Here is a 27,393-nt window from a genome sequence, read left to right as displayed (position 1 = left end):
TATAGTTTGATCACTTTAGCCAAGGTGGGAGCAATGCTTTGTTTACGGGTGTCTTTAGGTTGTAAAGTTAGGGAGAAATATACTGACAGTGAATGGAGATTTCCAAGTGCAGTATTTGATACAGAGTATGGAGTGATTGTACTAACCTGTATATACAGGAAAAAAACAGGACTATGCAGCCCTCTTTCCATGTTGCTTTAGTCATTTAGAGATTATTTATCCAACCAACTTCCTTAAGCTTGTCTTGTTGATGTTAATGTAGTACCTAAATCCATTTTAGACCCCAGTGCGTCAGGGGCTGAGGCACACATTAAATCCTAATAATATATTAACCACTATTTCCTGACATTGAGTTCTTTTGTTCTGACATTCTTGCAAATAAGGATTCTGTAACAATAATTTCCACTTCTCTTTTGAGAAAATCACCTTTGGAGACTGCTACAGAATCCTTCTTCAAAGCAATATGAAGACATTACAGAATTGCAACAAACCAGACCACCTGAGTAGAAACAGAGCAGTATAACAGTGGCCAGTGCTTCGCAGTATAGAATAGCATATGAGAATGTAGCCAGGTCAGTCCAGTAGCAGCGGAGCAGTGCAGCAGCAACTGCAATATCATGGGAGATGAGCAGCAAACCATTTGTCTTTCTAAGTTAAGTGACAATCGGGCAACATTCTGACTGTATCATTTGTCACTTTTATAGTCCTTAAGTTCTCATTCACATTTACGTCCCCGTTTTACATTTTTTCTGTACCGCTTAAATGTTTATCTTACTGGCTGCAAAAACCTATGGTATTTACATAGACATCTGCCTTATTATGCTGCAAGAGCAAAACTGACATCTGTTTTCATTCATTCGACATGGCACTTATGTCACCGCTTTACTTTCCTTATTTGCAGCATGTTGTTGTTTGTCTAAATAGTGTGATGACTTTCTTCCCTGTAGTACTGAGTCTGCCTGTACTTAACTTCCTCTCATAATGTTCCATGCTCTTTAGGTTTCAGTTTGCTGTGCTTTCTCTTTTTTCTGTGCCATTCTCTTTACTTTTAAGGATCTTTGTCAGTTCCATGCACTTTTCAAAACTGTGAGAGTATCTCTCATCAGTGAGGGTCCTACCTTTTATCAAATTTTTTATATAAAATGCAAAGAATGTTCTTCAAAAAAGCAGTTCTGCAAAAGTGATGTCCTGAACCAAGTGTTGCATGTTATACAGGAAACTGGTGCCTTCAGCCCAATGCTGCATAAGCTATGGAGGAAGCCAACTATCAGTAAACTGAAAAGGGGAAAAAACTCGGCAGTTATCCTATTTTCCAGCAGGAAGGCATCTGAGTGTTTGTGCTCCTACTTTTGCTGTTTTTAGGAATGTACATCCAGTTACATTTTTCCTGATTCATGTTGTCTCTTCTTTGAGCTGCTGCCTTCCTGTATCCTGGAAACTGAGAATGCGGATCCCTGAGTTTCTGACATTGTTCAGGGAGGAACACTGGTAATGTTATAAAAACATCAGCTCTGCTTAGCTTCTCCCATGTTGTGACCTTTTATACCAACTGTGAACTATTTGTGTATGTTATGCTTTGGGATTTGTTTAACAGCATACATAAAATTAGGTATCATTTTAAGAGGAAAACAGCTGCTGTCCAAGCAATTATTTTTTTGTAATTTTTACTGCTCATTAGTTCTAAACTAAACGTAGGATATTGGCCAGTAGGGCTTGAAGCATTTTGTAGCAAATAAGTAAGTAAGTTAATGCATATGGCTATCTACAACTGTGCAAATAAGTTATCAGCAGCCAGCTCTGTTGGAGTTGAACTAGCATCTGCTGTCACGGATGGTTTTATAAATGGAATACATTATGTGAATGACAGAAAAGCTGAATGGCATTAACAATGAAAACAAAAATATGAACCTCCAATTGCAGAATAATTCAGCATGCATTGTGTGGGGGGGCCAAGCCCCCCTTCACCCCTTACTAATTAAATATACCACCCGTGAGATGGGCAAATTGCTAGATCCCACTGTATCACGATTACATCAAATTCCTGTTTTTGATGTTTTCTGCTTCTTGTAATGTTGATCAACATTTTAGCCATTCAGCATTAGAAATGTCCCTTAAAACGTTATGCTCAGCTATAAGCAATAATATGACTATGCATTTCCTCCACCACTCACCAGTATTACTGCCAACATTGTCATCTCCATGACGTACTGGACTAGAGCTCTGACTATAACTCAGATGTCCCAGGTTCAATTAGCATCCTAGGTACTGACATAGCTGGAGAGAAAAGAAAGGAAAGTTGAGGCAATGTCTGCTTACCCCTCTTACAGTTTAGTTTTGCCTGTTTCTAGTTTGATTTAACAGTTGACTAATTATTTCTCATTTATCAGGCATATACCTATGCATATTGTGGATGCATAAGTCTTAAACAGTAAATGTCAATTCTTAAATGTTGTAAAGGAAGAATACCGCATTACTTACTCACACATTGTCAGACAAACTCCTATCCATTGCACTATTTTGGTGAAAATGTTAATTTATATCATTTCATCAATCTGGACAGAATAATATGTTTTATGTGTGGTGGGTGGGTATGGGTGTTTGTGCATGCATGTGTGTATGTGTGTTCCTTTCATCTGCCATCTGGACAGACTGTAATCTGTTTTTTTTTTTGTGTGTGTGTGTGTGTGTGTGTGTGTGTGTGTGTGTGTGTGTGTGTGTGTGTGTGTGTTTACGGGTATATCCTGAATCATGCCATCACACGCGCAGATGCACACACACACACACACACACACACACACACACACACACACACACACACACACACGCACGCACGCACGCACACACACACACACACACACACGTAATTGTTTTTCTTTGTATTTTCCATGCTTACTAAACACGGAAAGTAAAATGGCGAGTTCTTGTGACTACTGTTGTAGTTAATGTTGCTGGTTAAGGTTATTTCCTTTTTTCTTTACTTTTTATTTCATACTCACCAAACTACTAAGCCACATTTAGCAAGCATAAACAAGATGGCAGACGTTTGCTTTTTATTTTCAGTCCATGCTTTGCCGCAGCTTAATATGCTGCTATGAAGATGCAAGGCTTGTTTTATTTTTACAGTGTGATATCTGCACATTAACACTCTGTTGGAAAACAGTCATTCTCCAATGGGTATAGTATGTTTTGTCCATCATCTAAATTTTATTAATGTCTTATACAGTGTGATGTGAGAGTGAAGGATTACTAAATAACTATACTTGATTACCCTAGTAGAATGAGCAGGAGCAGGAGCTAGGCTGACAGAAGTCATGTTTTGTGATATTTTGAAAAACTATGAAAATGATATGATTTCTTAATCTAAGTAATTTTTATCATGGATTTTTAATGTCGTGTTAATTTCATGTATAAGAAAGAAGGAAAGATAATCATTGATGTTTGACTGCAAACAGTGTATTAACTCTGTACTGGTTATGAAGGTACTACATGAATAATGCGTTAGTGAACATGGACATAAAAAAAAAAAAATTGGTGTATTGACGCTGGCATGGCAAAGAAGGCTTAGTAATCAATTTCACAAGTTGTCTGTGTTAAAAATTTGGCAGTATATTGCCTGAGAACTGATGACGAGTATGTTGGAGAGTGGAAATGAAACATCAGTTTAAGGCCATGTGTTATTATGTGGTATAATAATAGTCAAAGGAATATAATTTCAGTCAAATTTGATGTTGGAAATGATAGGAAGTGTATATAAAATCCAAGGAGACATTAGCGCTAGGACTTATTAAAACACAGGTTTATTCAGTTGTCCACATAGTACAGCAAAACAAAATAAGAGCTTTCTTAGTTTCAGTTTGAAAACAAATCAAACACTATACCTTTCCTTACTTTTCACCAACTTTGTTCAGTCCCACAGGGTAACCATTTGAAGCGTCAGGACCTGCTTTAGTGAGTGCTGTAATGCAGAGACTGAATGGCCAAAAAATAAAAAATAAAAACTTGCATATGCTAAGTTAGAGATGGCTATTTCTCGGGATATTCTTTTTCTCTGATGTATGGCAATCCCTGAATTAGTATATATAAGTTCAGGGATTGCAGGAGTGCTTGCCCTTACAAAAAGAATTTTAAAAGAGAAGAGCGGTGTTTGAGATTTGGTCTTCTCTTGCACTAGGCATTTGGAGAGTCAACATTTTAATAGGAGCCTCCACAAAGCCCTTCCAGGTACAAGCAGGCTTTTGAAGAGAAGAAAGTTCAGACCTGAAGGCTTCCTTCAGGCCTAATTTCCAGCTCTATAAAGAAATGCTTCCACAAGGTACATGCCACAGGTTAGCCCTTACTGGGTTTTCACACTGCACACTTCTATGATCTTAATTTCAATGACCCTATTATCACATGACTGATATCTAGCTAATACAGAGTTTTGCCTAGCTATCTGTTTGTGACACTGTTCCATACACTACAATGCACAGTTACGGGCACATTAACATTTTGTCTACGACCAACATGTTATAACTACCACCTCCCAGCAAATAACAAGGGTATGGACTCATTGTTATAGGCTGTAGGCCTCCAACAGTGCATCAAAATTTCATTGGCTAGGCTGGGCCTGAAGGTCACAGTATATAAGAAGGGTAGGAGGGATTGTGCCCAACATCACAGCTTTGAAGTACATTCTGTTTGTCTGCTTAAGCATTGCAAAGGGGCATGATCTGCTACAAAACTAAAGTGCCTACCTAACAAATAGTGCAATAAGGCAAAGAAGGCCCATTTTATAACTAGTTACTCTCTTTTTGTGACAGAACACCTGCTTTCAACCTTGCTCTGTTTCCTGGTGATATAGCCCACAGGGTGTTCTTCACTGAGAATGACTTGCAATAGCTTTACAATCAAGCCTACTTCTCCTGCATCTGTATAAGTACACTTTCTAGTAAAACCAAATGTCAGTAAAACAGCATTAGCATATAGGATCCTTTTTAGTTCATTAATTTTTCTATCTTTTTCAAGAGACCGTTGCAGCTCGACAAGAGTTTTCTCTTGCGAGATCTTTCAGCAAACAGGAAACAGTCACAAAAAACAGGCATATACTTTTTATAGTATCCAGATAGTACAAGTAATGTCTTCACATGTCTCTTAGTGGAGAGTATAAACCATGATCTCACCACCTTGTTCCTGTAAGGTATCCTAAATGCTTGTGCTGAATTTACTTTTCTTAGCATTCATAGTCAAGGCTCCCTTTCTTATAAAGTCTATCACTCCCTCGGGTTTGGTAATTGAGACCCACAATGCTTTGAATGAATGACTGTGTTATGAGTTCGGCTTCAGTACTTTGCCTCTGAATAGGCCAGATGGTAACACTGTGTACTGAAATAGACCACCAAAGATTACAAGGGTTGTTTTTTCTTTGGCAGAGGAGGTAGTGGGTATCTATCACTATCTCTTTGTCTAGTCCAGTGTTGTCAAGTATTTGGTTTATCCTAGGTTCTCTTTTAACTCATCAGTTCTAGGTGAGGGATAGCTAACAAACTTTGAAATGCTATGTAGTTTTCTAATGTCATTACAGAATCAAGTACTACTTCCATTGGGTTTGGGAGCTAGCACTGCTGAATTGCTGCAATTACTCTGTGACTCTTCTTTACCTAGCTTGAGCATTTTGAACTTATTCCTTTGTTACTGCCATTCTGTCGCCCTTATCCAAAATGTTGTTAAGATGTATTCATTCTCAATTTGCTAAATATATTACTTCTCATAACCTCATCTCTTTCTGACAGCATGATTTCAGACCCAATCTGAGTACAGCCACTGGCCTTCTAAGATTCACAGATGTAATAAATCACAATAGAAACTCATGTATCCTAATCTCATCCCTATTTCTGGATCTATCCAAGGCATTCAACACAGTCAGTCACCCAGTTCTCCTAACTAAACTCTATTCTTATGGGTTATCACCCTCCTCACTTAACTGGTTTCTTAGTTCCCTCACTAATAAGTCCTAAGCAGTGAAATGGCAAGATGATTTCTCCTCTTTTCTTCCTATGTCTGTCAGACTCCCACAAGACTCAATGCTAAGACCAGCACTGTTTAATTTATTTATCAATGACCTAGACACAGCAGCTAGAGGTCACAACAGTACAATACGGTGATGACTCAATTGAAATATGTGCGACTAGGACACTATCCATGCTTCAAACACTCACCCAGAAACCATTTTCCTCCTCGAGAATTCACAGCCCCTCCTGAATTCAACAGCAAATAAACTACTACTGTTCCCTGTCAACTTTCTCTCGCTCCTTTCAAAAAAAAAATGTTTTAATATAATGTCATCCAACAAGACAAATATTGAACTGGTATCCCACATCAAACTACTAGGTGTGATTATAGACAACCACCTGAAATTTAATATCCACATTCATCAAGCCCTAAAGAAGACACACCAAAAGCTAGGTTGCCTCTAAAGAGTAAAACGCTATCTGACTAACTCTGCTAGATAAAACACAGCCATGTCTTTTCATCTCCTCACCCATATAGGCATCTTCTGTTCTAACCAATCTCAACTCCTCTCTATCAGCCAGACTAGAACAATGTTACAATAAAGTAGCCAAAGTCGCAACCAACCAGCAGTATAGATCACATTGTCGCCTTTCTCTAAAACAAACAAACTGACGCAAACTAAATGATTCTGTATTGTACTCATAGTTATTTGCAAACTTCTAGCTACTTGACAGTCCTGAAGAATTCCCATCACTTCACTCCATCATTCATCCTTACACTACTAAGAGACTGCTATGTCCCACTGACAATTCAATACTCTCCATAACTAAACCTAACAACAATACTAAACCTAACAACAATTCTAAACCTAACAACAATGCTGGATACTCCTTGTATTCACACTGCATTGTTAATAGCTGGAGTACCATCCCACTCCGCTTAAGAACATCTGCAACTTGAAAGACCTCAAATGCCAACTGAAGCAACACCTTATAGATAAATAGCTCTGCACCTCTACCACCCCTGGTTAAAGTGGTTCTAATATAGTTATAAGAATTTGCGCCATAACTCTCTGCTGCACAAAACTTAATGTATTGTTATCACAACTGTACTCTCCTGTATCATCTCATCTCTGGATCTTCCTTGTGTCTTCTCCTCTCATTCCTTTCTTTGGGCTGCTGTAACACTTTATCTTTCACGTTTATCAACACTTTATCTTCTCTTCGTATGTCCTAGATTTTGAACAAGTCTTTACAGCAACAATATTCTAAGTAAAACCTGAGAATCTTTGCATACTGCTAATATTGCACTGCATAGCCCTCCTAGTATTAAAAATAATATTTATATACAACACATGTAACTGTTAACTTATAATTGTAAATGCTAAAACAATGCAAATGATGTCCATGATGTCAGTTTAACTGAGCTTTTCTCCTAGGCCTCCACTGAAGAAGGGCACTGCTCAGTCAGACTTTCCTGGTAAACAAATGTCAACAAATAAAACAAGTAAATAAATAAAACTATATTTGAGACTCTGGTACTCTTTTAGGTTTTGGTCTAACCTTGACTCAGTGTATTGTCTCTGTGCTATGTTCCATCTTTTTAGTTCCCATCAGGCATTTCTGAAAACACTGCATTATTTCTGAAAAAATAATTTCCCTACTTCCTACATTTGTACTTTTGAGAAGGATTATTTTGGTTGTACACAGGTAAATAATTTGATGTCTTTGCTGCAGGAACTTCATCTCACAAGCTCTGTGAAAAATTCTCTGCTGTTTTCATGGCTTCAGTACGTTAATGTGATAGATTTCCTCTTCTGTTTCTTGGTTGTCTAAGTTAATAGTTTACTGCATTTATTCTTTTCAGCTCCTCAAGTGGTTTCTTCCATTTGGGCAGAATGTTGCTTCTTTGGATGGCTTTAGTACCTGTTCTCATGGATTAGGGTCTTTAAGTGTGACATACTTGTTATAAATTCATCATTGCACTTTCTGCACTCTCTGCATGTGCTCCCTTACCAGCTGTGATCTGTGCTGCAAACTGACATAGTATTATTTCACTCTTTTAAATGGTGTCTTTTCTTCTTCCAAAACTTCCTTAGCAATGTCAAGCAGTCCTTTGGATGCCTGCTATACAAACGTTCAAATGAGATAAACCCAAAAAAACTTGTGACACCTCTCTGATTGCAAACAGTAAGCTAAAAACTGTCCCAGATTCTACCACCTGCATAAGTAACTTTTTTGAAATATTAGTTTCAATGTTTTATTAAACCTTGCTACTAATCCATCAGTCTGCAGATGGTAGGCTGATGTTTTCAGCTGTTTGATTTTAATTCACTGACACAACTAATAAAGCACCTGTGACATAAAGGGAGTGCACTGTTCATTAAGCATCTCTTTAGGGATACCCACTCTGGAGAATACAGTACTATTTCTTTGTCAGTAGCCTTAGCATTAGCTTTGCATACTGGCACTGCTTCTGTATACTTTGGTAGCATGGTCTGTTATGACTAATATGTACTGATACCCATTGCTAGATTTTACTATTGGCCCCAGAATTTCCAAAACAATATAGTCAAACCATAGCCAGATCCAACAGTAGGTGACCTAGGCAGTTGCCAAGTATCCTCTGGCTGGGATGGGCCCCCTCTGGCTGAGAAGAGCCCACTGGCCGGGGAGGGGGGGTGCTGCCACAATATTTCCTTTTAAATTAAAGTTTTTAAAAAATTACAAGTCTTCTTGAAGGACATTCGTTCTTCTTTAAGAATGCCCTCTGCATCTGTGTGTCCCTCTGTGCATCAGGCATACCTCTCAACTGTACAGATTTTCACAGAATGTCCAGATTTTTGCCTTACATTTTTGGTCCGTTTTTCTTAAACTTGTGGCTTTCTGGCAAATCAGTGGTAAATAAGTAAAGATTAAAGTTAGAAAATAATGACAAGACATTTGAGTTTTAGACTTCCTACCCTTCAGAAAATTCAAGCTAATGCAAAACCTGTTATTCTATCAACTTTCTAAGTTTGTAAGAGCAATATTAAAAAAGTGTCCCTATTTGTACCATTTTTTCATGCCTTTGTCCAAATTTAATACTCTTAAGAGGTTGAGAGGTATGGCATCAGGGCATGCACCTGCTCTTGCTTGCTTCTTCTTTTCCACATCCACATGCAAAATTTAAACAAAAGACATGCCTGGACTTGGAATTTATACCTGCTTCTTCTGCCTGCAGTCAAAATGAATGAATGTTCCATTATTAAGGAAGGTGTGTGTGTGTGTGTGTGTGTGTGTGTGTGTGTGTGTGTGTGTGTGTGTGTGTGTGTGTGTGTGTGTGTTTGTGTAAAGTCCTAGTTACAGATGGCAGGATAGTTAATTTTCTCAGGCTCAAACCCTGTACTTTGGTTACAGGAGACAAGAGCCTGTATACCAACATCCAGACTATTCAAAAAATATGAGTTTCAATACATCTTCAAAGAACTGAGCTTCAGTGCTTTTTTGAAGCTATTGTGAGTTTGTGCATTTTCATAGAATTGTGAGCTTCAGTGCATTTTCAAGGAATTGTGAGTTAGTTCAAGGTAAAAGAAGTTTACTGCTGCCCATGCTAAGTCTGCTTTCAATGTGCAATAGTTTTATTTTGCAAATGGTCATCACAGTTTATAGAATTTTAAAGCACTGTTAGTAGCACAACAGTCAGTATACTTGCTTTTGATGCAGGAGACTGTGGGTTCTACTCCCACACCATCCATTCCCTATTGGGGGGTACTGCAGGGGTGAGGGCTGGGGAGCTGTGGGGGAGTGGTTATGTGTGTAGGGGCCCCAGTCCATTACCCTGCCTAGGGCCCCCTTTGACTGTGGTTCAACTCTAGATCAAACTGTATGATTGTGTAGGCATTAGTATCAAAGGACTTGTATATCTGGAGTGAGATGCAGTTTTCTGGCATTCTCAACAAGAAGCATAGAATTTTTTTTGTATCTCTGTCAATATATCTAGCCAGTAAAATACTTTCACCTTAGTTTTGTCTGTCCATATGTGATGTTCCAACACATGATTATGGGCTAGTTTCAGTACTAGTATACTGTAAGGTTTTGACACAAGTAGTTGATGTGGAATCCCTTCCCTTTCCTGACTTACTCTGTATAAGATCATCATCATCATCTTCTTTCAGCTGTTCCTGTTAAGGGGTCGCCACAGCAGATCACCTGTTTCCATTTCTTCCTGTCCTCTGCATCTTGCTCTGTCACACCAACCACCTGTATGTCCTCTCTCACCACATCCATAAACTTTTTCTTAGGCCTTTCTCTTTTCCTGTTACCTGGTAGCTTCATCCTTAGCATCTTTTTCCCAATATACTCAGCATCCCTCCTCAGAACATGTCCAAACCAACGTAATCTTGCCTCTCTGGCTTTGTCTCCAAACCTTCCAACCTGGGCTGACCCTCTGATATACTTATTCCAAATCTAGACCACCCTCGTCACACTCAGTGCAAATCTTAACATCTTTAACTCTGCCACATCCAGCTCAAACTCCTGCCTTTTTGTCAATGCACTGTCTCCAACCCATATAACATAGCTGGTCTCACTACCCTCTTGTAGACCTTCCCTTTCACTCTTACAGGTACTCATCTGTCACAAATCACTCCTGACACTCTTCTCCCCCCACTCCATCATACCTGTACTCTCTTCTTCACCTCTCTTCCACACTCACCATTACTCTGAACTATTGACCCCAAGTATTTAAACTCATCCACCTTCGCCACCTCTATTCCTTGCATCCTCACCATTCCTCTATCCTCCCTCTCATTCACACACATATATTCTGTCTTAGTCCTGCTGACCTTCACTCCTCTACTCTCTAGAGCATATCTCCATCTCTCCAGGGTGTCCTCCACCTTTTCCCTACTCTCACTACAGATCACAATGTCATCTGCAAACATCATAGTCCATGGGGACTCCTGTCTGATCTCATCTGTCAACCTGTCCATCACCATTGCAAATAAGAAAGGACTCAGAGCTGATCCTTGATGTAACCCCACCTCCACCTTAAACGCATCCGTCACTCCCACCGCAGACCTCACCGCTGTCACACTACCCTCGTACATATCCTGTATCACTCTTACATACTTCTCTGACACTCCTGACTTCCTCATACAATACCACAACTCTCTGGGCACTCTGTCATATGCTTTCTCTAAGTCTACAAAAACACAATGCAACTCCTTCTGACATTCTCTGTACTTCTCCATCAATACTCTCAGAGCTAACATCGCATCTGTAGTGCTCTTTCCCGGCATGAAACCATACTGCTGTTCACTAATCATCACGTCCCTTCTTAACCTAGCTTCCACTAATCTTTCCCATAACTTCATGCTGTGACTGATCAATTTAATCCCTCTGTAGTTACTACAGCTCTGCACATCACCCTTATTCTTAGAAATCGGTACCAAAACACTTTTTCTCCATTCCTCAGACATCCTCTCACTTTCTAAGATTTCATTAAACAATCTGGTTAAAAACTCCACTGTCATTTCACCTAAACACCTCCATGCTTCCACAGGTATGTCATCTGGGCCAGCAGCCTTTTCCATTCTTCATTCTCTTCATAGCTATCCTTACTTCCTCCTTGCTAATCCATTGTACTTCATGATTCACTATCCCTACATCATCCAACCTTCTCTCCTTCTCATTCTCTTCATTCATCAACCCCTCAAAGTACTCTTTCCATCTCCTCAACACACTCTCCTTGCTTGTGTGTATGTTTCCCTCATTATCCTTTATCACCTTTACCTGCTGCACATCTTTCCTAGCTCTGTCCCTCTGTCTATCCAATCGGTACCGGTCCTTTTCTCCCTCCTTAGTGTCCAACCTTTCAAAGAACTCTTCATATGCCTTATCCTTAGCCTTCGCCACCTCTCTCTTTGCCATGCACCTCATCTCCTTATACTCCTGTCTACTTTCTTCATCTCTCTGACAATCCCACTTCTTCTTTGCCAACCTCTTTGCCTGTATACTCTTATGTACTTCCTCATTCCACCACCATGTCTCCTTGTCGCCCTTCCTCTGTCCCGATGTGATACCAAGCACCTTTCTAGTCGTCTCCCTTACTAGCTCTGCTGTAGTTATCCAGCTATTTGGTAACTCTTCACTGCCATCTAGTGCCTGTCTTAACTCATCCCTGAACTCCATCTCACAATTACCCTTTTTCAATTTCCACCATTTGATCCTTGGTGCTGCCCTCACACTCCTCCTCCTCTTCTTGATCACCAACGTCATCCTACTAACCACCATCCTATGCTGCCTAACTACACTTTCTCCTGTCACCACTTTACAGTCTTCAATCTCCTTCAAACCAGCCCTCCTACATAAGATGTAATCCACCTGTGTGCATCTTCCTCCACTCTTGTATGTCACCCTATGCTCCTCCCTCTTGTTAAAATACGTGTTCACCACAGCCATGTCCATCCTTTTAGCAAAATCCACTACCATCTGATCTTCTGCATTCCTTTGTTTAACACCATACCTACCCATCACTTCCTCATCCCCTCTGTTCCCTTCACCAATATGCCCATTGAAATCTCTCTCACCCTTAGGTACAGTCATCACCACTTCATCCAATTCACTCCAAAATTTTTCTTTCTCATCCATTGTACACCCAACTTGTGGAGCATATTCACCATCAATTTCTAGCTTCATAAACATCACTCTATCCAACACTTTTTTCACCTCCAAAACACTCTTCGCATACTGTTCCTTCAGAATAACTCTTACTCCATTTCTCCTCCCATCCACACCATGATAAAACAATTTGAATCCACCTCCGATATACCTAGCCTTACTCCCCTTCTATCTGGTCTCTTGCACACACAATATAGCCACCTTCCTTCTGTCCATCATATCAGCTAGCTCTCTCCCTGTACCAGTCATACTGCCAACTTTCAAAGTTCTGACCTTCACTACCACAGTCCTAGCCTTTCTCCTCTCTTCCTGCCTTTGGCCATGCCTTCCGCCTCTTCTCCTCCTTTGGCCAACAGTAGCCCAATTTCCGCCAGCACCCTGTTGGCTAACAGTACTGGTGGCAATCGTTGTTAACCCAGGCCTCAACTGATCCGGTATGGAAATATTTACTGGTGATTGCATGAAATTATTTGGCAAAGTTTTACACCGGATGCCCTTCCTGATGCAACCCTCCCCATTTATCCGGGACCGGCACAAAGAAATGCACTGGCTTGTGCATCCCCATAAGATGTCATACTTTATCTCAAAATAGGGTAAGAACTAATGGAGCATCCTGTTCATACTCTTCTCCCTAGACATTGTCTGTGCCCTTCTTAATGTGTGCTGTTCCTATCATGCTTTGTTAAGGTTTACATGACTTAAAGTCCACTAACATAGGGGTACTTTCTTCAGAGATTTGCTTCAAAGTGGAAGATATAGCTTCTTCCCCTTCAACAAAACAATGACACTATAGTCTCTCTTAACTGTTTGGAGAATGCATTCCTTTCTTAACTTATTCTGTGTAAGAGATCATCTTTTATATCAAGGATGTAAAGACACAGATGCAGAGTTGCCAAATAATCCAAAAGAGCCGAAAACCTTAACGCTCTTTTATTGTGAGTAAAATACAGCGTTTTCGCTACCAAAGTGTAGTAGCTTCTTCAGAGGCAAGAAAACACAGTAAAAAAGGCGCCAAACCATTATATAGTAAACACACATTAGTTCAATTAAAATTAAAGGGCAATTAATACTACCAAATTACCCCATCTTTTTAAAAACATACACTCATAGGATCACCAATTTCTTCAATATGTCTAAACAAGCAGTCTTCACTCTAAATAACAATAAAATAAACTCTAAAGTTATAATTACTATAATATGTGATAGTAAAATGCAAAATATATTTTTTAGGCCATTAATATATGAAAACTTTTTACTATGATTATTATTCATTTGGGGACGGAGGAAAGTAAACTATTTTTCACTCTGTTTTTTTTTTTTTTTTTTTGGGGGGGGGTGACTTTTTTTGCTACTTTCCTGTTTTACTGACTGTTGCTGCTAAGCTTCCCTGGGGAAAAGCACCATTTTCTGATTGATCATGGAACAAACTACCTGGACCTTCATTTAGCCACAAAAATATAAGGCTAAGTAAGAAACCTTTGCCATCCCAGCAGACTGGTAATTTTCTATAGCCACAGGTAGGCAACTCTGTTGTGGCCAAATTTGGTTCCTAAGACCACTCATCTTTTTCCTTGGATTATTCTGATATTGTCCAAATAACCATTGTGCACCAGGGATCATCCATGTCTTCTTCAGCTGTTGGGTACCATCAGCAGACCAGGAAGAGCTACTTCTTTTTTGTCAAGGGAGAAGGGGCAGAAAATGTGCCCTTCTTAGCCAGGATATTGTGCCCATTCCTGGGGAAGCTGTTGCAATACTAGGTATCTCTGCTTCAATTTCCCTCTCAAAAAGAGACAGTAAAGCACATGTTTAACTTCTCCTCTGTCAGTTTCTCTGGGTGGCAATAATGTATTGGGCTTGGCTCAGGGTCTTGGGCAGGCTATTGATGCTTTTGGTAAGGCGGTGTCTGATAAAAGGAAAAGGGTTCAAAATTTGGAATCTGGGAAGGGACACATGCAGATTTTTCTATTCAGGTTTATGATTGAGTTCCTGAGGAGCATATGAATCTCCCTATGAGGGGATTCATCTTCTCATACACTATTTCCAAAATAAGCCAGTGTTTTCAGTGGGAGAGCACTGAGGTTTCTCAACCTCTTAGAAAATACTATGAATTGCTAAAACTGGAATTTCCAGAACTCTCTTTAGGTGCTATCAGTATTGGAGGATGTGTTTTTACAGCCTGTAGTTTCCCCTGACAGCTACCCTGCTGCCATTAACAAAGCCAAAAGAATGTACAAATTTCCTCAGTCTTTCAGTTTTTATACACCAATCCCAGACTTGACCCAACAGCTAAAGCTTTAGTTAATCCAGCTGCTGCCAAACATTTAGTTAATTCTAATCTTCCTCATTCTGATATGTGTGCTTCTGCAACTTTTGATTTTCAGAATTTTGAATGTCAGACTCACATGTTAATGTTTATACTAACTAATAATTGTGAAATTATGAGGAATGTTTTGTCTATAGTTTCCTCTTGTAGGCAAAAAAAAAAAAATGATTTTGTGCAGTCTAGTTTCTTCTGTTTCTCAAGTCAGTACTCATTGCTTGAGGTGTGTTTATGACTCTTCCAGGTCTGTTGCCACTGATACTATTTTGAGGAGATTTGTCTGGCTGTGTTCTCAGAACCTACTAGAAGATGTCAAAAATGAAATTTTTAATTCTTCTTTGGTTATAGGTTTAGTTTTTGTACCCTGTCCTGCAGAGATTATTAAAAGATGTGGAGAGATCACGTTGATTCAAGGAAACTCTCAGAGGTTTCAGTACCCCTATCTAAATTCTCCAAGGGATATTTGCGCCTTCATCCAATTTTGGCAAGAAACAGAATAAACAGTCTCATCAGAATGCTGATAAGCAGATATTTAAAAAGCAGTGGCAGGGAGTCTGCAAAAAGAAAGAAACTCCCAGAACAAAGCACAGTAAAACAAGGCAGTCTGTTAATCCTTCCACAAAGTATGAATATACGATGTCCTTCAAGGATGCATCTGCAGTCATAACATATGGGTTGTCCTGCCTCAGGCAGCCCTTCGGTCGGCCGGATTCCAAAGTCTGGGTCTGGCCTCGGCTGATGTCGCACTTTCCCCGACATCAGAGCTTCTGGGGTATAAAGGCATCAGCCGTCGCCATTTTCCTCAGTCTTTCTTGCCGCACGGTGCCCGAAGCAGAAGCTGTTCGCAAGTGCCGGTCAGTCAGATCCAGAGATTTCAGCTACCGAAGACTTCTAAAAAAGCTAAGTACCCCGTTGGGGACTCTTTCTTGCCTCAGCCGATGTCAGACAAAGTAAATAATTGTTTAACTTGTGGGAAACAGATACCTCATAAGGATTTCCATTCTTACTGCCTTCCTTGCTTAGGCCCAGACCACGACGTATCAGCTTGTTTAGCCTGTGCTTCCTTCAACCGACGGACTCTTAGACGTCGGTCGGAGTTTGCTGAAGAGTTTTTTGGATCCGCTTTTGCATATAAAATGCCATCGGAGACTCCGACTACTCATATGGCCAAAAAACGCAAGGAAAAGGACCGACACTCGCGGCCCACGGTTTCGGCTGAAACCACGGTTAGGCCTACCGCTAGTGTCTCGGTTTCGGCTGAAACCGAGTCCTCGGTTCTTACTTCTACCGAAATCATACCTCCGACAACCGAGGCCATAGAGGCCCCGGCTGAGTCGGCTACAGAAATCCCTACCAAAGCTAGCACACAAGATTTGTCCGACACTATTCCATTGGACATTTCTACACCTGCATGTGGGGCAGCTAGGCCCCCTGCTTCTATGTCTATTAAGGCCTTCTCCAGGGCTAAAGCTGCCAAAATTTCTAAAGCTTTGCCAGCCAAATCTACTTCTCAGAGGCCTTCCTCAAGTTCTCAGATTCTCAGTCTTGCTGAGGACCTTATATCTTTGATTAGGGGTTCCCAACCTCTCCCAGACAGGGCCTCTCACCCTCCTCCTGACAAAAGGCCTAGGACTGAACCCTCTGAACCTCACTCCTCTGATTACTCCTCGGATGAATCTGATTTATCAGACCATCAGGAAGGGGCCTATTCACCTTATGAGGATTCAGATGCAGAAGACTCTATCCCTTCTGCCTCCCCTCCTGAAGAATTTTCCTTTGGGGAGACTTTACACTCAATGAGGGAACACTTCCAATGGCAGGGTCAGGATTTTTCTGATTCTAGAAAAAGATTAAGGACATTTTTACATTTGCCCCAGCATAGGCCTTTAGCCATACCACCTGTGCTAACTGTAGTTGATGATGCGTATAATGATGTCAGTTCTGCCCCTGATTCTCTTCCCCCGGCCCCTGCCAAACCTGACAGATATTACAGGGTCCCGGATTCTCACTTTCACTTGTATAAAGCCCATGCTGCAGACCCAGAAACTATTTCTCAGGGCCCAAAAGGTGTTGCAGCTGCTACTGCCAAAAAACCCCTACCCTCTGAAAGAGAGTCAAGAGCATTAGAGAGATGGGGTAAAAAGGTTTATACATCTGCTACTCTTTCTGCCAGGGCATTAAACTGTCAATTCCATATAATACAGTACCAAGAATATTTGTTAGAACAGCTGAATAAAAAGCTTTCTTCTCATGAACCTTTAGACCGTAAGTCCCTTCAGGATTTGGTACACAACTCTCAGCAGGTCAGTAATCATTTCTTAAAATGTGGCTATGATGCACTGGAGGCTTCATTTAGATCAGCTATGACTGGGACAGTAATTTGAAGGCATGCCTAGCTAAAAGAGCAATCCTTGCCAGACCATGTCAAGGCTAAACTCCTAGATGCTCCAATGGAGAAACAAAGTTTATTCGGCTCCCCTGCACAGGAGATTCTAAAGAAAGTGGAAGAAAAAGCAAAATCTGTGCAAACAGTAAAGGATTTTCTGCAGGTTCAACCTCCGAGGTTCAGCAGAAACTGGCCTTCAAAGAATTGGTCCTTTCCAGACACCTCCAGAGCACAGAGGGGCAGGAATAGACGCCCAAGAGGCAGAGGTCAATCAAAGGGTGCCTACAGGGGTCGTCAGTGGCAGCCTGCCAACCAGAGGAGTACTGCCACAGCTGCAACTACAACCACTTCCACAGGACAAACACAATGACTTGACTCTGATTCCGCCTACCAGGGAACAACTGGAAGCACCCTTGGGCGGAAAGCTGGCTTTATTCTCAAAAAACTGGCATTGCATTACAAAGGACACATGGACATTGCAAACAATAGACAAAGGATACAGGTTTCACTTCCACACTTTACCAAAAAGGAGCAGAATGCCAAACCTTCCACCAAACCAGAAGCCAGAGGCTTTAAGACAAATCAACAATTTACTTCAGATAAAAGCGATAAAAAGGGTACCATCTATGGAACAAGGCCAAGGATTTTACTCCAGACTATTCCTTGTACCAAGAAAAGAAAACCAATGGAGGCCTATTCTCGACTTGTCCGCACTGAACACATATCTCATTGTGCCAAAATTCAAAATGCTGACCCTACAGCAACTTCTTCCCATGTTGGGCAAGGAGTCTTGGCTGGTGACTCTAGATCTCAAGGAGGCATACCTGCACGTCCCTATCCGACCAGATTGCAGAAGACACCTCAGATTTCTTGCAGGATCAGAGCATTATCAATTCTCAGCATTGCCCTTTGGCTTATCTACTGCACCCAGAGTATTCACGAAATGCCTGGCATCAGTAATTGCACATTGCAGGCTTCAGGGAATTCAAATCTACCCATACCTGGATGACTGCCTAATACAAGCGGACAACAAGACAAAACTAATAAAGGATTTGGCCTATGTCATACACCTGTTACAGGCCTTGGTATACACAGTCAACATCCAGAAGTCAAGACTAGTGCCATCCCAAAGGATAACCTTTTTGGGCGCGGATCTGGACACAATAACTCAGATGGCTTTTCTCACAGAAGAAAAACAAAAGCAACTCCCACATTACTTCATGACTTTGACAAGACAAGCTCAGCTTACTGCAAGGAAAGTCCTGCAGGCCCTGGGTTACATGGCATCCTGCATAATCTTGATCCCGCATGCCAGGCTGCATATGAGGAAATTACAATGGTACCTAAGGAATGTATGGCCTCAACACAGGCACAGTCTAGAAACCATGATACCAATCATTCCATGCCTGAAAAAGGAATTCCTGTGGTGGGCTCAGGCCTGCCAGTCCAACAGAGGGTTGCCTTTCAACAAACCACAGCCAAGGCAGACCATCACCACGGATGCCTCAGACCTAGGCTGGGGAGCACACATGGAGGACAAATGTATCCAAGGCCTATGGTCTCAAGACCAGCTAAACTTGCACATAAACCAAAAGGAGATGCTGGCAGTGAAGCATGCAATCGAGGCATTCAAATCATTCCTCCAGCAAGGACATCTGCTGATAAGGACAGACAACACCACGGTCATGTGGTACATAAACAAGCAGGGAGGCACGCATTCCTACCCTCTATGCCGGATGGCAATGGATCTGTGGAACCTAGGCCTGAATCTCAACATCCAGCTGCAGGCCAAATTCGTACCAGGAAAAGAGAATACACTAGCAGACAGCTTAAGCAGAACTACCATGGATGCTCACGAATGGATGCTGCATCCAGACATCTTCAAACTCATAACAAACAAATGGGGGTTGCCAGAGATAGACCTGTTCGCCTCCCCACTCAACCACCAACTGAAGAAATTCTGCTCAAGGATATACCACCCACAGGCCTGGAGGGTGGACTCTCTCTCTTTCAGCTGGAATGCCCTAACAGTGTATGCATTTCCACCTCTCCCATTGATGTACAAAGTTCTACTGAAGATCAGGGAGGAACAGCCAAAGGTGATACTAATAGCTCCAGACTGGCCAAGGCAGCACTGGTATCCGCTACTGAGAAGCATGTCTCGGGCGAACTCATGGCCTCTACCCCTATGGCCTCTTCTTCTAACGCAGAACAACTTCAAGACCCTGCATCCAAACTTGAAAACACTGCAGCTAACTGCCTGGAAAATTGCTTAAAACAAAACCAAACTGTCTTATCTCAGGGGGTCAAGGACATTATCCTGGAGGCTCGCAGACCCTCCACAAGGAAGACATACTCAGCTAAATGGAAGAGATTCCTCATTTGGAGCACATCAAAGGGTACAGATATCACAGTGGCAAATCTAGCACACATCCTAGAATACTTAGCAGAATTGTTCCACAATGGCCTGTCCTACTCTTCCATTAAGATTCATGCTTCAGCAATTTCAGCAGAGTACAATATGGATCCTCCTATCTTCTCTCACCCTCTCCTCAGACAATTTTTAAGAGGGATCAAAAATGTAAAACTTCCAAGGAGACCCCCTCTGCCTGCATGGGATCTCAATTTTGTGCTGGAAAAATTGACACTACCCCCTTTTGAACCAGCAGCATCAGCAGACTTACAGTTCTTATCTTGGAAAACTGCTTTCCTTCTGGCAATCACTTCAGCAAGAAGAGTATCCGAGTTACAGGCATTAATGGCAGTGCAGCCTTTCCTTATTTTTCACCAGGATAGAGTGTCTCTGAGAACCAATCCTACTTTCATGCCAAAGGTGGTATCCAGGGTATCCTTGAACCAAGCTATTCATTTACCTACGTTCTTCCCTAACCCACAGAACAGGGGGGAAAAACTATTGCACACTTTGGATGTACATAGACAGCTATGCTACTATCTGGACAGAACTAAAACCAGCAGAAAAACTGACCAACTTTTTGTAGCATATGCAACTGGAGTACAAGGAAAAGCAATTTCCAAACAGACAATTTCAAAATGGATAGGAAATTGCATTCGTTTTTGCTACTCTTTTCATGGAAAGACAGCTCCTGAAAATATCAGGCCTCATTCTACAAGAGCCACAGCCACCACTACAGCTTTCCTACGAGGGGTGGCTACCAAGGACATTTTAGAAGCTGCTACTTGGAGCTCTGTGCATACATTTGCCAAGCATTACAATCTACCTTTATACTCCAGATCCCGAGCAGGTTTTGTAACTGCAGTTTTACAGGGGATCTTAACTACACCATCCTTATCTTAGTACCTCCTCCCCCAGTTTGGCTATGGTATTCTACCCATATGTTATGACTGCAGATGCATCCTTGAAGGACATAGTACAGTTTTGTACCTACCATAAATGTAGATGTCCGATAGGTATGCATCTGCAGTCAGGATTACCCACCCTCCTTCCCCTCTGTGGTATTCCTAGGGTGCTTACCCCTCTTTCAGCTAGCTGGGGGAATCTATTATGGTGTATTTGTTTGTATGTATATATGTATATATATATTGTTTGCTACTGTTTGGAATTTTCAACATTTATCCAAATTTAGCCTTCCTAGAGGGCACCTGGCATCTGGGGCAAGAAACACTGAGGAAAATGGCGTCGGCTGATGCCTTTATACCCCAGAAGCTCTGACGTCGGGGAAAGTGCGACATCAGCCGAGGCCAGACCCAGACTTTGGAATCCGGCCGACCGAAGGGCTGCCTGAGGCAGGACAACCCATATGTTATGACTGCAGATGCATACCTATCGGACATCTAAATTTATGGTAGGTACAAAACTGTACTTTTCTGTCTTTGGCAGCAGATTGTTCAGACATATGGGTATTGAGTGTGATCCATCCAGGTTACAAATCGTAGTGGGAGGAAATTTCCACTTTCCAGGGGATTTCTCCTCCACCAGACTAAACCCCTCTATTCTCTCCTTTCCTGACTCTTTTGCTGTCTTAGGGGGATAGTAGAAGTTGTTCCTCCTTTCCAGATAGGGAAAGAATTTTATTCAGGAATGTCTATTCTAGATCTTTCTTTCCTAAATCAATTTGTGATAATGCCCAAGTTCAAAATGCTTTCACTTAACCTGTTACTCCTTCCTCCTCATTTGAGTTTTTTAGTAACCTTAGATTTAAAAGATGCTTATCATATCATTCCTGTTTGTCTAGATTTCAGACATTTTTATGGTTTCGTGTCTGGATCACATCATCAGTTCTCTGCTTTACCCTTTAGACTATCTTCTGTTCAAGTGTGTTCACAAAGTGTCTAGCTTCTGTTTTAGTCCATTGCATGCTACAGGATATTCACATTTTCCATAGTTAGATGACTTGCTTACCTTTGCAGAGTCTTTTTCAAAGTGTCATGAATCTCATACCTGAGTATGAGATCACCTACACAGGCTGGGATTCTAAGAGAATGTTCAAAAGTCTTTTTTGACTCCATCACACAGAATTGTGCTTCTGTGGTAAAACCAGTACAAAGCAGGAAAAGTGCCCAAACACTAACCAATAAATCCCAAAAAGCACTCAGATAGCCATTTCCACCACAAACCACAGTGTTTATTCACATAGACACAGCACCAACAACCACAATGTAAGATTTAATGCTAACATACAACCAGTACGTTTTCATCAAAAAACTTCATCAGATAGCTATGAATGTTGCACTGCTACCCTTATATAACCTTACCAATAACCTAATTAGTGCAATTAAACCTTTGTTGATTGACCTATTAGATGTAAAGTTAAAATATGCATTCTGCTGGCTTAAACGCACACTGAACATATTCATAGGTTCATAGGTGTGTACTAAGCTAATGGCCCCAGTGCCTCTGTCGAATAGAACTACTGGAGTGATCCCTGCGGTGAATTTTCTATTTCCCATGCACTCATCAAGGTTTCTCTTGAAGAGGGCCAGTGAGGTGCTCTGTTTGACATATATGGGAAGTCTATTCCATAGCAAGGCAGTCTCTAGGTTATGAACCTGTCCCTCCAGCACGTTCTGTTGATTGTGGTGATGAGGTTGAGGTCACTGGAGTGTGTGGTGCGGAGGGATTGGGATTTCTTTAGATGTAGCATTTCCAACAGAGCTGAATCAGACATGGCTTTGTATGTCACGCAAGAGATCACCTCTAAGCAGGCGATATGAGACAGAGAATAGTTGGGAGTTTTTTGGGTCTGTCCATATAAGACTAGTGTTTAAGGCCTAGGATCTTCTTTGTGAGGTAGTTTTGTGGCCTGTCTAGTTGTTGCAGGTGTCTAGTGAGGTACATGCCAAATGTGACATTGTACTCGATGATTGGCCTAATGAGGGAAGAGTAGAGGGAGACAAAGACCTCTTTCTTCCTGGATGCAAAACCCTTAGTAATGAGATGAGCCACGTAGAAGGACTTTCTGACCACAGTGGCAATGTGGTGGTCAGAAGAGAGGCTGCTGTGAACCTGTGTTCTCAGATCTCTTATAACACCTTCAGTGAACTACCATCAATCTGGGAATTCATGGGAAACAAGTTTTTCCCAAAAGGGATGATGACACATTTTTGGCTTTGAGCTTAAGGCCATGGTTCTGATACCAGTTGTTGGTCTCGGTGAGGCCTTTCTGTAGGATGTCAACATCATTTGGGGAGTTAATAATGGCTCCCAACTTGCAATTGTCTGCGAACATTGTCAGCCAGAGACCCTTTATGTTGGCCTGGACTTCAGAGAAGTAGATACCAAACAGGAGAGGACCCAGGACCGAACCCTGTAGGACTCCACTCATGACTGGTCAGCAGTCTGACTTGGAGTCTGCTACTTTCACACTGTGGGTTCTATCTGTGGGCCAGTTTGCAACCCACCTAGTGATATAAGGGTTGGTGCCTAGCTTAGTGAGTTTTTCTATGATTCCTGAATGGGGAATGGTATCAAATGCCTTGGCCAGATCATGGTAGGCTGTATGAACCACCTTGCCTTCATCCACAGCTCTGGTGACTAACTCAAAGAAGTCGACCAAGTTGAGCAGGCATGATCTACCCTTCACAAAACCAAACTGTGTGGGATCCAGAGATTCCCTATATCCATTTTATTAGGTCCATGATGATGCATTCCATAGCTTTGCATATCAGACTCGTCAGGCTAATGGGGCGATAGTTCTCAGGGTCTGTAGTCGCTCCTGCTTTGTGGAGAGGGATCACTGCAGCAGTGCGCCATTCAGTAGGGACAAAGCCTGAGATGAGGCTGTGATTGAACAGGGCACACAGGTGAAGTGCCAGTTCACTCTGTAGTTCATGTAGAACACAGCCAGGGATATTGTCAGGTCCCATGGAAGCTGTATTCTTGGCCTTGGACAGTGCAGTAGTACTGGGTGCCTGGCAATCTACTGGCATTGTGATTGGTCCTTTGGGTGGGAGGGTTAAAGCTGGCACTTAATCTGTCGGCAAATATATTGGCAATATCTGTTGGCTCAGTATAGGAGGTATCATTGTGCAGTAGCTCAGAGCAAATCTGGGTACTGCCATGGAGATTCTTTACATAACTATAGAAGGCTTTGTGGTTGTCTTTACTATCTGCTGCAATTCTGTTTTCATAGCTAGCTTTAGAGGATTTGATGAGGGACCTCAACTTTTTGTTGAGGCTGATAAGGGAGTTTTTCCAATCTTGGGACTTCACCTTATTCCGCATCAGTTTCCTCCTTCTGTTCCAGAGTTTGTTTATGGCAGGGGCCCACCAGATTGGCTTCCTTTTTGTGGAGAAGAGCATCTTGGTTCTATTGGGTATTGCGAGATCCATCCATTTGTGGACATGTTTGTACAGTGCATTGGTGTATGATTCAGTGGTCATGCAACTATTCTCCATTTGCATGGGTGCCATGTAGTTAGCCACCTCTGTTTTTAGGAGCCCAGAGTTAGCTTTGGAGAAGTTTTTCATGGTGGTTACCTTTGCGGGGGGGGGGGGGGGTATTTCCAGGGTGATGTTAGTAATGACCAGGTCAAGGATGTTGCGACCTCTATTGGGGGTAAGAACGAGCTGGCCCAGGGTATTTGAATTAATGAATTCCAGGAAATGTTGGGCAAGTGTATTGGTACGAGTAGTTTTCCCAGTTAATGGAGGGGTAGTTGAAGTCACCCAGTATGAGAGCATTAGGTTGGATCCTAATATTCTCCATTGTGCTTAGGAATGTGGAGAATGAGTCTTGGGACATTGTTGGGGACCTATAACAGGCTACAACCTGAATTGCCATCTTACCCAATGTTAGCTGCACCAGAAGTATTTCTGACATATTATGTTGGGCTACCAGTCTGGAGGTGTGCACATCCATTATGAATATGGAAACACTACCGCCTTTGGGGCTTTGGCCAAGTTCTGGGGCCGAAAGGTGTGGACTGAGTTATAGCTTAGTAGTGCAGGGGTGCTTTCTGCTGCCTTGAACCAGGTCTCTGTTACAGCACAAATGTCGATGTTCTCCATTTTAAGGAGTGCTTCAAGCGAGTGCATTTTCAGATTTAGACTTCTAGTGTTGAGCAGCATGACCCTCAGATTGCATTTGTTTGTAGCTGTTATGGTGGTAATTTGGTCTTTGGAACACTGCCTAAAAAAAGGCACTATAGGGGTGGCAAAAGCCTTGGCCAGTATCCGAAAGCCCAGGAGTGACAGATGCAAGCCATCTCTGGCAAAGCATCAAGGTCTGTTAAACATGTCATCCCAGGCAGACAGATACTGGATCCCCTTAGAATGACACCAGAAACTTAGCTAATTATTGAAATCGATCATTTTCTGCTCATACTGTCGTATCATTCTGGGTGATGGTAGGATGCTGCTTAGGGGGTAGGGTCATACCCGCATGTCTCTTTACATGTAGTCCAGGGAGGTACATCTCAGGTCATTCACACTCACATGTACAATGACAGAGTCATATTTGTACCTGTTGTTGAGGGACCTGAGTGCATGCATTAGGTGACGGATCCTGGCACCTGACAGGCAACTGACTGTTCATAGATCATAAGTTCATAGATTAGTACTAAGCTAACTGCCCTTGCGAGCCATTTTAAGCCTAGCCAGTCATCCCTTGTGAGACTCAAACCCTGCACCTTGTGTTTGTAAGGCAAACACCTTAACCATTAGGCCACCCTCCCACCCCTTTCTCCTTATTCAACCTAGTGAGTGGGACATCAGTGTGCCTCATTATCGAGTCACCTATGACTAGTGTGTTGGGCATGCTGTTCTACCTTATTGGCTTTGGTTGAGTGGCACACTGTTTAGGAGAGTTATGTGTCTCATGATTAGTTTTGTGTTGAGGTGGTCGAGTGCATTTCTGCCTTGGAGGTCTCTGCTGTTTGGGTAGATTTTTGAGAGCCTCCACAAAGGTAGTTGTATGGTTTGTGTTTTTATGTGAAGGCAGTGCTGGTGTGATTTCTGGAGGGCTTTGTGTTCCATGTGGTGTGGTGCGAGTGTTGACCTTCTCCTCTTGACCAGCTATTCCAGTCTTCGCTGCAGAGTGTGCGGCTTCCAACTGGATATATAAGTGCATCTCTTGCAAGTCTGAGTGTTGGGAGGTAAGAGGAAATGGTTGTCAGTGTACATGAGGCAGTTGCTACATTTGCTCAGGATGCCCAAGTTCACCAGGTTAATAGGAGAAAGCACAGGGAACTGACCTTTAGACATGCCTGGATGGGTGGGTATTAATAATTAGTACTGGAGCTGTTTCCTTGTAGAACGTTTAGTGCTGGTAGCACTTTTGTGTGCTACAATAATTGCTACAAGAAGTCTGGAAAAGTGCTAGACTGATAAGCTAGTAAAAGTACAGGAGAGGAGAGTGCTGGCAAGTCTAAGGGAAAAATTGAAGAGCAGACTTTGACACCGCTCAGAAGCTACAATCAGTCCTGGATACAGCAAATCTGTATCTGGACTAGACTAATTACAGGAAAGGTGGGAAACAAGTGCAAACGTGGGCTTTTAAACCAGAAAGATGAAAGATATGGAAAAACTGCCCAAACGTACAGTAGACTACAATTTCTGGGCCAGAAACCGCTCCTCTTGTGAACTGCCCAAATGGACAATAAAACTACAATTTCTGGGCCAGAAACCACTCCTCTTGTGGTAGATAGGCTACCTAGTGCTTACCACTCCCACTGACAAGCTAGAAGGCTACCCTCCAACACAGAAAGGCTTGGAGGGCTCTGAATCGTACAAACAGTCCAGGATACAGCAAATCTGTATCTGGACTAGATTAGTTACAAGAAAGGTGGGAAGCAAGCGCAAATGCGGGCTTTTAAACCAGTAGTTGAAAGAGATGGAAAAAACTGACCAAACGGCCAGTAAACTTCACTTTCTGGGCCAGTAACCAGTCCTCTTGTGGTAGATAGACTACCTAGTGCTTACCACTCCAATAATAAGCTAGAAGGCTTTCCTCCAACATAGGCAGGCTTGGGGGGGGGGGCTCAGAAGCTTACATACAGTCCTGGATACAGCAAATCTGTATCTGGACTAGACTAGTTACAGGAAAGGTGGGAAACAAGTGGAAATGTGGGCTTTTAAACCAGAAGTTGAAAGAGATGGAAACAACTGCCCAAACGGCCAATAAACTTCACTTTCTGGGCCAGTAACCACTCCTCTTGTGGTAGATAGGCTACCTAGTGCTTACCACTCCCACCGATAAGCTAGAAGGCTTCCCTCCAACACAGACAGGCATGGGGGCTCAGAAGCTTACATACAGTCCTGGATACAGCAAATTTGTATCTGGACTAGACTAAGTTTAAAATTCCTAAACATTATAACCATAATTTGTTAAAACACATATCAAGCCACAAAAAAAGTTTGCACGGAAGCAACTGCACGGCTCAGGGAAAGGCCAAATCAAAAAAACATAAGCCAGCAAGACATGACCCAGTGAAAAAAATTATTATTTATTGGAAAAAACCAAAGGACAGCAAAAAAGTTTGCACAGACCGGTTTCGGCTGGTATCCCATACCCAGCCTTCATCAGTGTGAACAATAAAGCCCCCCAGTTGCTCCA

General features: G+C 42.0%; 1 protein-coding gene across 2 annotated transcripts in view; it reads left to right on the top strand.

Annotated features, from left to right (window-relative positions):
- Positions 1–27,393, top strand: part of RUBCNL (rubicon like autophagy enhancer) — a 1,197,353-nt gene that overhangs the window by 812,244 nt on the left and 357,716 nt on the right. The gene's annotated exons all lie outside the window — the stretch shown is intronic.

Source organism: Protopterus annectens, chromosome 5.part0, assembly GCF_019279795.1.
Source record: "Protopterus annectens isolate FY-2018-M chromosome 5.part0, PAN1.0, whole genome shotgun sequence".
NCBI classification, from domain to species: domain Eukaryota; kingdom Metazoa; phylum Chordata; order Ceratodontiformes; family Protopteridae; genus Protopterus; species Protopterus annectens.
The sequence above is the reverse complement of the archived record's forward strand: the minus strand, read 5'-3'. Positions and strand labels throughout refer to the sequence as shown.